At 47.8% G+C, this 14,338-nt stretch overlaps 1 long non-coding RNA gene across 1 annotated transcript; it reads right to left on the reverse strand.

The window, feature by feature from the left end:
• Positions 1-3,241: 3,241 nt before the first annotated feature.
• LOC138491535 (uncharacterized) lies at positions 3,242-11,920 on the reverse strand. The gene is made up of 2 exons (XR_011276029.1): positions 10,325-11,920; positions 3,242-3,475 (listed from the first exon to the last, which is right to left on the reverse strand). It is a non-coding gene; the product is annotated as an uncharacterized lncRNA (long non-coding RNA).
• Positions 11,921-14,338: the final 2,418 nt, after the last annotated feature.

The raw sequence follows: 14,338 nt of genomic DNA on the forward strand, positions 1-14,338 counted from the left end.
GATTGTCTTTCTAGACTGCCTGCACAGAATGAGAGCTTCAAGGATGTGAGTGCGAAGTGTACTGTGGGTATTTGCGAACTTGTACACAATGCTATAAGCAAAGAGGAATGGGAATCTGCTGACGCTAAGGATGAGGCCCTGGGGCAAGTCAAGTTGTGGACCAAAACAGGTTGGCCCAGGAAAGACCTCATTGAGAAGAAATTTGATTCTTTTTATTGCATTAAAGAGGAGTTTAGCATATCAGAGGATGGATCTCAACTCAGAAAAGGTATGAAGATTGTACCTCCCTGTGATATCAGGCCCAAATTGGTGGACATAGCTCACCAAGGCCATCTAGGTATGGGGGGTACCAAAAGGCATATCAGACAATCCTTTTGGTGGCCAGGAATTGATGGTCAGGTGGAGAGGTGTGTGAGGAGTTGTAAGGAATGTGAGAGAAGTGACAAAAGCAAGATGGTTAAGGAAGCTCCCTTAAGACCTGTCAGTGTTCCGGGAGAGCCATGGAGGAAATTAGCAGTGGATTTAATAGGGCCCATACAGGAACTGGGAGAGGATTTTAAATACTTTGTGGTCCTGGTGGACTATCACTCTAAATGGGTTGAGTGGAAAGCCATTAGAGAAGCAACCACTTCACAATTGATAAATTTTTTTGAGGAAGTGTTTTACAGGGAGGGATTCCCCTCAGAGCTGGTTTCGGATAATGGAATACAATTCTGTTCGGACAGAATGGTGGAGTTTCTTAATAGGTTTGGTATCAAATACTACAGGACAGCACTTTACCAGCCTAGAGCGAATGGTCTTGTTGAGAGAGCCAACAGATTCCTAAAGGGAGGATTACAATTAGCCATGGCTTCTGGTCTAAGGTGGCAGACAGTTCTCAGGGAGATGGTATGGAACTATTGCGTGACTCCACACTCTGTCACTGGCATTTCACCCTTCATATCTCTCAAGGGTAGACAACCCGGTACAAAGTTATGTCCGGGCTGGTTGGATTTAGCGAGGAGTGTACATGTAAACAGGGAAAGGATCATGGATCTCATCAGAGAGGCCCAAGATGAGTACAAAGGGAGGTTTGATACAAAAAGGGGTGTCAAGGTGATACCATGGTCAGTGGGGGACTGGGTTTATGTTAAGAATCCCAGGGTTTCTCCCAAGTGTATTGAGTGTAAATTCATTGGACCTAAGAAAATTGCTGTGATCAGGGGGAATGTTGTCATCATCGAGGGCGGAGAATGTTGGTCAGTGGCCAAACTGGTTAAGTGCAATAAGCTTGACAATGATGTCGTTGAGGGAGCGAGAGAAGAGCAGGTTTTGGTTGAGCATGGGAAGGATGAACATAGGTTTGAACCGATTGAACCGAATGTGAGAACAGCGTTCAGTCACAACAGCAGTTTGAATGCAAACAGGGTCAGAAACAAACCTGTCAGGCTGAATGATTATTACCTGGGTTAAATTTGCCACAAATTAAAGGGAAGAGATGTGTTCTGGTGTATATTTTTCTTATTCTTATTTAAAATGGTCATTCATACATCATATTTAGTCTTAACAGAGTAGAGCCATTGTGATGTCATGAAATTCTATTGAGAATGTTTTGTTTCCACTGTATGTTCTGTTGCGGTCAGTTGGAGCCTGCCTCTGAAGGGGGTGCCTGCTGTCTGCGTGTATTTACTTGTTAAAGAATTGATAAACCCTTTATGTCTGGACATCAATCCTAACACTGTACATAAAGTGGCGGGAGATCCTGCACCCTGCACCCAGCATATTCACTAAGAAGGTCAGAGCTTTTACAGGTGCTGTTAAAACCTTGATTTACACTGTCTCAAGAACTGCATCGCAGTGCTACTCATTAGTAGTCTAAAGTGTACTTCCCCCCCCTTCTCAAGGTTCGCAACTCACGTATTGCTATTTACCTATAACAACGACCTTTAGGAAATTGTACCGCTCTGACTACATCACTCAAATCAGCCTGTTACCGTATGTACTGAAATAGCCTATTGCCGCAAATGTATTACTCCCAATTGCCTGCATATATCATATCAGCCTATTACCGTATGTACTGAAATAGCCTATTGCCGCAAATGTATTACTCCCAATTGCCTGCATATATCATATCAACCTATTAACGTATGTACTGAAATAGCCTATTGCTGCAAATGTATTACTCTCTACTGCCTGCCCTTATCTTATCTGCTCTGCAAGGCTTTACGCTCTACCCCTAGTCAAAAGGAAGATCATTCTGGAGTCATCGGATGACTCCATTCTAGAGTCATCCATGGATAGTTCAGGAAGATCATCCTGAAGTCTGCGAACAGGCCAAAATATTTAATGAGATGATGACTCTAGAGTCATCACAGAAACTACTCCAGGATGAGTTTGGATTACTTCCAGTGTTGATTTTAGGATTACTCCAGGATTACTCCATGACAACTTCAGGATGAGTGGGGATTACTCCTGGATGACTTCGGATTACTCTAGGATGACTCTATGACAACTTCAGGATGACTCCACGACAACTTCAGGATGAGTTGGGATTACTCCAGGATGACTTCAGATTACTCTAGGATGACTCCAGGACAACTCAGGGATGACTTCATGACAACTTCAGGATGGGTGGGGATTACTCCAGGATGGTTCCATGATAACTTTAGTATGGGTTTTGAATTGTGAATGGTTATTGTAGACCACTCCAGGATGAGTTTAAATGATTTCAAGATTCTTCCAAAAGATTTAGAAAAAGGGGTTGAATTACCCCAGGATGTATCCCTTTTGAGTAAGATTGGTGGCATTACTTTACAATGACTCTAGTTAGACTTCTGGATAGTTTACCGGAAAAAATCTAGGGAAGTTTGCAGCTGTCACTTTCCATCTTTGCTAGAGCACCCGTTAACTAAGTTCGCCGATTTAGTGCACACAACTACAAACACCCCCACATGTCACAAACCAACCTGTAAAATCCCTCATTTCAATTCTCACCTACAGCCAACATGGCCTCACACTCAAACTCCCACAATTACAAAGCACTGCACTACAGTACACACTTCCAGCGACCTAAACAGAATCTGTTAAAGGTCTACCTGCATGACAGACTGCCGCCAGTCACTTCACCCAATATCACCAAGTGCAGCTAACAATTACCTAGTTCATTTATTATAATAGTAAAATTCAGCAGCTACAAATTGTTGCTATTTTAATATAGTATTGCTCTGGCTATACGATATCTTCAATCAAACATAGGCTAAGAAAGTGTTCAACATTTTGTTATTTAACAAATGCAGTTTAACAGCATATATGTATTACATAAGAATAAATACGTTTGCAAAAATACAAACAAATAATCATCAATCCTGTATTTCGAAAGGCAGAGTCTTCCTTAGGCCTCTTCTGTCATTGCAAATTTTGGTGGCAAGCTTCCTCCTTATCACTCGGCAGTCCACAGTAGGCCAACTGTAAGCCTTGCAGACAGACCTAAAAAATTCTACAAAAAAAAGAAAGTATATATGAATATAATAGGCATTGTTAAATTCCTTATTGTAGAATACATACCGGATTAACTAATGTTAAACTGTCAATTTATAAATGCGTCACTACATTAGGATTAAACAGATTTGAACTGAAAATGAATCATGGTTTTCTGTGGCTGCATTCATAAGTTTTATGGGCCCTCATTACGACCCTGGCGGAAAGTAACTGACATGACCGCCATAGCGCAAACAGCGTTTCCGCCACTGCACGAAGGAGTAAAGTGCGGCTGATTCCGACCCATCGGGCACGAGCATCACGCCATGGCGGAAGTGCAAAGTCCGCGACGGCGGAAATGACCCCAAAACGCCCCTTACCGCCGTCGTACGCCGCCCTAGGTGCAATACCGCCACCCATCTCAGCGGTCACCGGAATGAGCGGCCGGCGCAAACTACGGTCACCGTAAATATACGGAAACGGAAGCAAATACATGGGGCCGGAACGGGAAACAGCACACCGTACACCCATAAAACAGAACCCCCACACAACCATCAAAACTCCGACCCTGAGACACATCCCAACCCGTCAGCCAGTCCAGATTAAAAAACAAATATGGGAAAAGTAGCTAAAAAAGCGTGCGACCGCAAGCGGCAGGTCCACTTCTCCCATGAGGAACTCACCGTGCTCACGGAGACCCTCCAGGAGCATGCTGCCGTCGTCTTCTCGACGCAAATGACGAGGACGGCACTTGCGAACAAGAAGGCCATATGGGCCCTGGTGGCACAGCGGGTAAGTGCGGTGGGGACCGCACCCCGCAACCCACAGCAATGCAGAAAGCGATGGGACGACCTACGGATACGCGTCCGGAGCATACTCTCTGCCAACCGGAACATTGCCACAGCCACCGGGGGAGGATCGGAATCACCCATCAAGTTGACCCCCTGGGAAGAAATCTGTGCCTCCACCATTGGAATGGAGAGCATAGAGGGAGTCGGAGGGATGGAGAAAGGAGTGCAGACATCCGAAGAATCAGGTAGGTGGCCCAAATAAAACTATGCTAAATCCACAATTACCAACCATGTGAAGTACCTGTGTCCCCATAGTGCAATAGGAACACATGTCCAGGAGAACGACCACATACATCGCCATGACAGCGCCCTTTAAAAGTCAGAATAAATACATAAATAACTAAAAACCCCAAAAACACACTCTACATGTGCAGCATGCACAGCCTAACTGCAAGCTGCAAAATAACTGCATCCCCAATCCACACTAAAATGAGACCACCTCCAAGGCCCTGTCCCAAACCACCCTCAGGTACCACCCCAATGCATGTGATACAATGCCATTACAATTAACACAGACCCATGAATAACGCTCGCCCTCCTCTACTCCACCACAGGGTCCGATTCAAACGATGAGCTCCAGGATACCCCTACCAGCACACCTGCAAAGAGGGCCAAGACCAACGGCCAAAGACCCTCCACCTCAGCTGCACGGATCAAGACACGGCAGCAGCACAAATCAAGTGGCAGCACACTGGAGGGGACTCCAACAGGCACCCCAGCAGCCAGCATGTCCACAACAGCAGCACCACAGGTCCCCCCAATGGATGCCACAGAAGGCAATGCCTCTGGTGGCAGCAGCACTTTAGGTGACACTGCATTCATGCCAGCATGCTCCGACACAGAAAACGGTGCTGTCGACGTAGGACCCATCCATGACCTGTCACAATCCCCCTGTTTGTATCATCCCGTACACCATGAGGAAACCACGCAGGGACACCCACAAGACGACGACTGGCAAACCCCCACAAGGCCTGTGGCAAGGCAACATGAGGCGTCCAGCCCCTCTGTGACACCACCGCAAATGGGCATGGCCCAGCAGAGGCAACAGTCCCTCGAGCACATGATCATGCAACAGCAGCAACTGGCCACGCTCCTCAAGGAGCATGCTGCTGAATGTGGGGGTTCTAAGGCAGCCATTGAAACATCTACTGAGACACTCAGGGCAGAAATGGAGCGAAGTACCGAGACACTAAGGGCACAAATGGAGGGAAGCACCGAGAGCCTGAGGGGACAAATGGAGAGAAGCACCGAGAGCCTGAGGGGACAAATGGAGAGAAGCACCGAGAGCCTGAGGGGGGAACTGCATGCGACGTCCAAAGACGTATGTGGTGAACTTGCCGCTGTGCGCCGTGTGCTCACTGAGCTCTCACAAACCCTTAGGGACATGCATGGACGTGAGCAGGCAGAGACATCATCCGTTGCAAGTTCCGTCCAGGGCAGCCCCCAACGTAGATCTGGGAGGACCCGGCGCTCTACAGGCAGGGGTGCCCCTGATACCCGGAGAGGGGGCTTGCAATAGCGTCTGTCCACTGACAATGAGCATCTTTGGACACTGGTGTTCGGGGGGGAGGTGGGAGGGTGTAGGGGGTGTGTTGGGCTTCATTGGGTGGCGGGTCGATTGGGTGTGTAATGTCATTTCACATATGCAATACAATTCTTCACAATCATCCAATGAGATGTGTGGACATTGATCTTTGTGTACGAGGCCTATCTTTGCGTACAGTCCACAATGTGCATGTCCCAGACACACACAGTGCCACAAGTCCCGTGTCCATGTAACAGCCACCAGGCGTGAGTGCTAGAAGCATGCATCTATGATACTCTGACGAATCTCACGGGCCTCCTGTGTCTCGCGGACTCCTTGAGGTGCTGCCACATCCCCGCCCTCATCATGACCATCTTCAGGTGCTTGCAGTTCTGCGTCGGGGGGCATGGCCGCATTCCTACGTACGCACATGTTGTGTAGCATGACACATGCCATGACCATCTTTGCAACCGTCTCATGGCGGTACAGGAGTGCCCCGCCAGACCTGCTGAGGCAGCGGAAACGAGCCTTCAGTAGGCCGAATGCCTGTTCTATGACCACACGGGTACGTGAGTGGGCATGGTTGTAGTCCTCCTCATGCTGGTTCTGTGGGTTCCGGATTGGTGTAAGGAGCCATCTCTTCAGTGGATACCCGGCATCACCTGTATGTGGACAACACAGGATGTTTGTGGAATGTCATTGCTACGTACGCATCCCCCCCCCTTCCTGCCAGGTCATTGACGCATCACCTACCCCACATTCTCATGCATTGAATGAGACTCACCGAGTAGCCAGGATCGGTGCCCTGCGTGTCGCTCCATGTAGCGTGGTATCCTAGAGTTCCGCAAGACCATAGAATCATGGGTTGATCCTGGAAATCGTGCACAACAATGTGTAAAGATCCTGTTGGAGTCACACACCATTTGTACATTGATAGAATGATATTGTTTCCGGTTGCGGTACTGGACCTCCATGGCATGTTGGACAACCAATTCCACATGGGTGCAGTCGATGGCACCAATGCAACCCGGTATGCCGCCAAGTTCATGGAATCCCACTTTGGCGTTTGTAATCTCCTGCTCCGAGCGTGGTAAAGTGATGTAGTCGTCTGAGTGCTTCAGGAGGGCATCAAGCACTTGGAATAGTGTCCGTGAAAATAGTGGCTGTGAAATGCCATGCAACTGTCCGACTGTGTGCTGGTAGGTGCCTGTGGCCAGGAAGTGGAGTACAGACACCACCTTCAGTAGGGGTGGGATGGCGGTTGGGCTATCTATCATGCTGACAAGGTCGGCGTGTGTCATGTTGACAATGGCGGCTATGGTGTCCCGGTCCAAGCGGTAGAGGGTGTGGATCTGCTCAGCTGTGAGGTTGAACGGATTGGCTCGGAGGCGTGGGATTGCGGGCTGCCTGCGTGGTGGTGGTGGTGGCTGTGCTGGTGGGGCTTGCTGGCCCTGCCTTGCCCTCCTCCGCCTCCTCCTCCTCCTGCGTCTCCTCTGTGCGGCCGGTTGTTGTAGTAGTTGGCGTTCGTCTTCTTCTTGAAGTTGGAGTACTTGCAGTGCAATCAGGTCCCCCAGGCCCAACATCGCTAGTCCTGCCGGTAGCATTCTGGAGTGGGTGTGGTTGTGGGAGGGGGTTGGGTGTGCAATTTATGTGTGTTCAGGCTGTATAGCCTTCACCTGTGGTGATTCAATCCACCTGTGTCAGCTGCGATGCCTTTCGTGCGAGCACGTCCCGCACACAACGCTGCAATCCGACGCATGGCATCTTGCATTTACATTCATGTTTTTAATCCAGATGGCAGTGGCATATTGGTTTATTTGTTGATTCTGCTATGGTCCCATTGTTCCACATACTATATTAGCATTCGCGAGCAGACTTGTGAAGGGTCAGTGGAATGTAGTACTCGATCAACGGTGGACCCTCATGCAGCACTGTACCGACGTTCACCGACGGGAGGGGAGTCCCATTACTGATTGAGGCCAGTTGCCATTTTCACACACAGCCGCACTACATAGATGAATTTGTGAATGTAAGCGTACACAGATGCCTTATCGACGTGATGTTGCAAATTAGGAATTTGAAGGACAGCGCTTTCGGGTTTCAACTAGCGGCGTGGAGACGCCCACAGGTCTGACTGGGAATATAACGTTCTATTGTTGAATGTCCTTGGGACAGGGCCCATGACGGGTATGCAATGATTAATATGAATTGTATGGGATGCGCAATAGCGTAGTGGACGATTAGGCAGGACGTTCCCAAATACATGTAACTTCACTACACTGGGAATCCGGGCAGGAGCACAGTGGATTTTGCAGGCTGCATTACGCACAGACTCAATGGAAATTTCTAATGTCATGTGAGTAGATATTCTGGCGTTTTCATACCGGGATGAGGGAATGATGGATGGATGGATGCATGGACAGATGATTTAATTGGGAGTTTGCCATGTACATGGCTATTTGGAATCTGTCCCCTTCCCCTGCGCTATGTGATGCAAAGCTGCCATAGTGGGACCATCGTCTGTCTGCCCTTGTTGAACCCTCCCTGTCTCGACGCGCCTTCAATCACTTGTGTCTATGCACGTTCATAATCCCATCTGATGGATGATGTTCTGACAGGCGCATGCACACAGACACTCGTTTGTGATAGTGTATTCACCTCGATTAATGTCGTTATGATTCGCAAGTGATTTTCGGGTGGAATTGGTCCTTTTGGGTGGGCTAGCATGCATATGGTTGTATGTTTTGTGTGGTGCATGTAGTGAGTTATTCGTATGGAGTTCGGATGCCCATGCCATTTTCTTTTTCATTCGGGTGACAGGTATCTCCTCCCCTTCTGCCGCTGCCATCTGTACGCCACTCCTGCAGATGGCTTCTTCAGTCGACACCTGCAGCTTCGGGTTAATCAGTGGAGCTCCATTACGGTCTTATGGGACGATCGGCAATGGGCCACATGTCCTTACGCAGTACTAGTGGCTAGGAGCAGCATACCTACCTTCCAGCTGGACTAGTGCCTACTTCATGGGACGGCCCTGCGGTCCTGGGCGCTTCCATGTTGCCTTTTTGGACGTTCATGTAGCCCCTGTGTGCCATGAGGGTACAGGGCGTCACACAAGGGGCAGCTGGTCATTTATTGCGGATGCAGCCCACAGTGATGTTAATCAGTTGGGAGTTTATGTTCGAATGGCTGTATGGGCTTGGTGATTTTGATGTGCATTAAATTTATATTCAGATATTGCCCGTGTGGCGTTATTCTTTGCTGGTAATGTGGCATATCCCGATTTGTGGCGCGATGTATTGTGAGGTGATCTGCATTGGGTTCCGGCTTCTGGGTACAGTTGTGTGGTACGTGCTTGTGCTGATGGTTGGTTTGGCAACTGGCAAGTGTACAGGGCTGGTGCGGTCTCCCTCAGGTTACTGCTTTGCATGATGATTTACACTGGTGGCATGCGATGGGGGACTTGTTCGTTTCACTGGTTGCATGGTGTGACTACATTGCGCCTACGGGGAGTTGTGCTATGTGGCCAGGTAGTGGAGTACAGGCACTCAGTAGGGCCATTTACGGTTGGTTCGCGATGCCGTAGTTCTCGCCATGGCGGAATGGTACTTTCCGCCATGCTTGATGGCGTTATGTGGATGTCCGCTGGGGTCGGCATTCGCGTACCGTTGCGCCATGGCGGAATTTACGGTTTTGCAGGGCGCGCGTGCGCGTACTTGGTGCAGTTAGCGTTGGCGTTCACTACGGTGTCGCTGATGGCATCGTACTTTACGGTGACGGGTCATGATCGCAACGGGCGGTATTCGATGGCGGGATTGCATTTCCGCCATCGTTTTTCGGATTCCGCCAGGGTCGTAATGAGGGCCATGGTCTTTAGTGTAGCTATATTGAGTTATAATCACACAGTTAGAAATAGAAGGCATAAGTGGAAATGGGGAAATAGTCTTTTAAACCCTTTGCTAATTAACATAACCAGAAGGTACGCAAACACATGACCCCAGAGATGCCAAAGCGCACCCTGCTTACATTGGTGACCCAACGCCTTCTGCCTGAAAACCATGCATCACTGTGCAAATAAGAAATGAAAAAGTATTAGATTTCTCAAAACTGGAAAACGATATCAAGTTATGGAAATTGTTCAGATTTCTGTATTTAATAAAGCCACACCCACAAGTACATTCTCTCTTTTTGGCGGTCTGTTTATCTTGTTTGCTTAATGCTTTTCTATTTTTCTGCCTAATTGGTTATTCATTCACATTGTATCATGCTTTGTTGAAACAGCTTTGTAAGCACAATACATAAAATGATAGCCCTGTAGTCTATTGCAAATTTTACAAGTGTATTGACCACAAGGTGTCTTCATAGAAATTCCCGGGGAAGAGGGGAGAGATGAAGCAGGAGGAAGACTAAAATTTCACTTCATATTTACCAAGAAAATAAAGCATTTATTTTAATAGGGATGTCCAACTTTCTTTTTTACTCAAGGGGTGCTTACCTCTGATGCTGTTGCCGGACCAGGACTGGGATCAGATTAAAGCACTTGGTGGTTCCGGTCCCCCTCTTTTTCCACTGAAGAGCCAGTTCCAGGCAATTTTAATGGCCACCTTCTGACGCAAAGCCATTCTGTCCCAATACACTGAAATAGTAGCACAAGCATTAATGAGCCACCCAGACACACATCGGCTCTCACACAGGGGGGTGGACTGTAAGGGTGCACCCATGGGCAAGTCCCAGGCAGGTGCCAGTCTTACTTGAACTTCTGAAACGGTGAACACCTAGGCACACAAAGCCAGTAGGTGTTTGGTTATTTGCCCAAATATTGACTGCCCATGGCCATGTTAATCCCTATGGTCATTTACACCGAGATCCTGCCCCTCCCAAAATACCTCCTCGTGGGAACTCTGAGCTCGCTTTAATCAAGCCTTAGCAGACTTTGCACTCAAAGTGTCTGCCAGTGTTTTTTCAAAAGCAGTCTTCTGAGAGTTAATTACTTAGTTATAATTGGAGTTATAAACCCACTACTGGTGTGATAAAAATGTCTTAACCAGGTCTGCCTTCAGCTGCTCGATTTAGAAGTGGTGCGGCAACCTTGCTGCTTCAGCTAGTATGCACGAAACAGGTTGTGAGGCGAACAGTGAGTGCTGTGACCAGAGTAGTGCGGGCCAGAGTTCCAGCATTGGGCTCTTCACTTTCATCTTGCTAGTCTCAGTTGCCAAGAGTGAACCCCCATGTGACAATGCACTCTCACCATTCCTACCACTGCAATTACACTCACAGTTCTCTAATCCCAACAGACCCAACTCACGATGTAACAAAATAATGACATGCTGCACCCATTCCCAGCAACAATAAAAGCATTCAAGCCTGTGAGTGTGCTACATATTGGCTTGATTGTTTGAGAAGTTTTACTCCACATTAGTTGACCAGAGATGGAAGTTCAAATTGAAAAATAAGAACACTGGAAGATGAGGTTGGGGTTTGTCTTAAAGATTGTGGAAAAAGAGGCGCCCCCTACATAAAAGCTATCCTGTAGGACCACAAACAACTCAACCCGGCTTGCAAAATAAGTATTCCTATTCCCGCAGCAGTGCAAAGAAGTCTGAAAGTGATAGATGAAAAAAGTAGGATATACCCTAAGCATAACTATTTTACTCAAATGTATGTTATGATATGGCATTTATATCACGCTCATACACAAGTGTTTGAAAGGCGCGACGAGGCAAGGGAGGGGTACAGGGGGAAGACAGACAACGATCCTACTAGGCCAGGTGACATTAAGTGCAGGGGAAGGGGGGCAATGGGGGAAAAGTGTAGGGGGGAGCAGAGGGGGTAGTGCGGTACATAAGAGAACAGTAAAATGAATAAAGATAGTAAATAAAAGTGCGGCCAGCTGGTGGCAAGTGCAAGGGTAAGTGCTAGTAGGAACTGTAGGAATAGAGAAACAGACCTCAAATGCAAGGATTGCCAGGGGGGCAGTGCAGATGTGCAACTGGCGGGGATCGGACCCGGACCCAAGATCAGAGGGTAGGCAGGTAACCAGTGTAGTTTCAGATTCAGCCAGGAGATCAGCAGGGGAGAGGAGGAGAGAAAGGTGCTTCCGGAACCAGAGATGCTTCTCCTCAAGTTTCAGAGAGGCATGGAGGCTGTTCCAGTGGGAGGCCCCAGTAGAAGAATGAGATCTACCACCAACTCGCTGCTTGGAGCAGTGACTGACAATGAGGGAGTTGGAGGCGGATGAGTGAAGAGCTCGAGAGGGAAGATATTTAGGAAGAGAGAGTTGAAGATATTGAGGCCCCAGGTGGCCTTGTGGACAATGCAGAGGGTTTTGAACTTTATCCTCGCCGCCATTGCGAGCCAGTGAAGAGATTTCAGTCCTGGAGAGATATGATCCCTGGGCTTGAGGCCAAGGACAAGTCTTGCAGTCCTGTTCTGGATGAGTTGCAGAGGGCAGAGAGTAGAGGCAGGCAGATTTAGAAAAGAGGCTGTTGCAGTAGTCCAGCCTGGAGAGAACCAGAGCTCTGGAGACAGCTGAGGGGAGAAGGCGAGGAAAGGAAGAATACCTCTGAGAAGGTGCAGCTGGTATTGTGACTTTTAGAGATGTCAGAAATGTGAGGAGAGAAGGAAAGTCTGGAGTCGAAGATGACCCCGAGGTTTTTAGCCTCACAGGTGGGAGCAGGGAGAGGGCCAAGAGAGGCCGGCCAGCGAGTGACAGGACAGGAGGGAGCAGGTGTGCTGATGAGGAGAATCTGGGTTTTGCTGGCATTATGGCAGAGATCATTGGCGGTGCACCACTCCTGGGTGGCAGACAGACAGTCAGAGATGAGGGAAGGAGAAGAGGTGGCGGAAGGGAGCTTGAAAATGAGTGTACACTGCGGTACATAGGATAAGAGTAAAAAGGGTTTGAGAGACGGCATAGCCGTCTGTGGGGTGAAGAGAGGCGCATCAAGAGACAAATGTTGCTTTATAACTACTTGTACTATTCAAAACAAACATTAATGGGTGTACATTGAATGCCTTATCAGCCTTTGCACAAAAAGCCACTTACTACTAAAGGGAAATGGATATTTGGCTCAGTGGTGTATACAACCCAGCACTCCAGTTGCGTATCGATACCTGTTTTATAAGTTTTCTTTAAATGGCCTGCTATTGCAACAGTGAGTTACAACTGTGACCCTTTCAGATGTAATTACATTCTCTTTTGTGTTAAAATGTTAAGAGCCAGATAGGCGCAGTTCAGCATTAGTCCATTTGATTGGCTGGTAAGAGTGATAAGAGTGAGAATACCAAGTTATTAGTTTGGGCTTCTCTGTTGGCATGTGAATAGCATTGTTCCAGGGTCTGCCATATTGGTACTACCGAGCGGTAAAACAGCAACAGCTGGAAAATAATGCAAGTACCTGAGCATGTACATGATTGCAGTTGCTGGCAAATCTCTAATGCACATGCATGAGCCAAAACATTTGGCTTTGTCAATGCTTTTAACAGGACTTTAGCTAAAAGAACAGATGCCAGCAAACACACGTACAGCTTATAAATCGAATGGGTGAAGATACACTTAGTTAAGGCATTTTTATTACTTTATGAGCTCATTTATAGTGGCAGGTCAACCAGTATAAAGAAATAAAAACACCCACATGCTGTGGGTTCCTCCACAAGTTTCCTACTTACTATGTACTCCACTGCAATAACTTCCGTTTAGCAAAAATAAAAAAGCACTGTGTACAAAAAAGTGCTGCACACTGAGAACTGTGAAAACAGCACAAGAAGGGACTGGGATGGAACATTTTGTAAAAATATGCGGCCGTTTAAAATGAATATTGTCCAGAAACAATAGTGGAAGCCGAGTGGAAGATATACCAGATGCACACAGCAACAGGACTTCAAACCCTGTACTGCTGCCTGCTATAATCTACCAGCAGTCTTTAGCCAGAGTAGCATAGTCTTACTGGCCTACTGCTTGCTTATCACCTCCTAGTAATCTAAATGACTTATCACATTTGGCCTGCTCCACCGATATTAGTGACCTTTCGCATAGCTCTCTACTTGCCTGCTGTACCTGGCCAATATAGCAACCGTTACTAACCAATGGTATTGTAACCAGTCCAGTGACCTACTGCCCTATCACCTTAATTGAAGAACTGTCGGCTTTACATTACAACTCACCTGGACCATTGGTCACAGACCAACCTACTAGATCCAGCTAACTACAACCTGTAAATCTCCTGACCGCTTACCCTAGGCCTATACCGCTCAGCAGCATATCCAGCCGCTTAGCCACCTACCGTGGCCACTTTAAGAAGAGCGACACTTACCATGGCCACCATCCTTCCACTACTCCACAACATATCACCATCGAACCGTCCACCCACCACATGGCATAAAACATCTCCTAATACACCTACCACAGCCCCATCCCTCCCAGAACCACTTCTGTCACCTGCAGAATGGATCACCAGATTCACCACTCCTCCCACACCCCTATCCCATGTCCTACACCTTTGAGAAACGC

This window comes from Ambystoma mexicanum, chromosome 10 (genome assembly GCF_040938575.1).
Source record: "Ambystoma mexicanum isolate Mex_15411 chromosome 10, UKY_AmexF1_1, whole genome shotgun sequence".
Lineage (NCBI taxonomy): Eukaryota > Metazoa > Chordata > Amphibia > Caudata > Ambystomatidae > Ambystoma > Ambystoma mexicanum.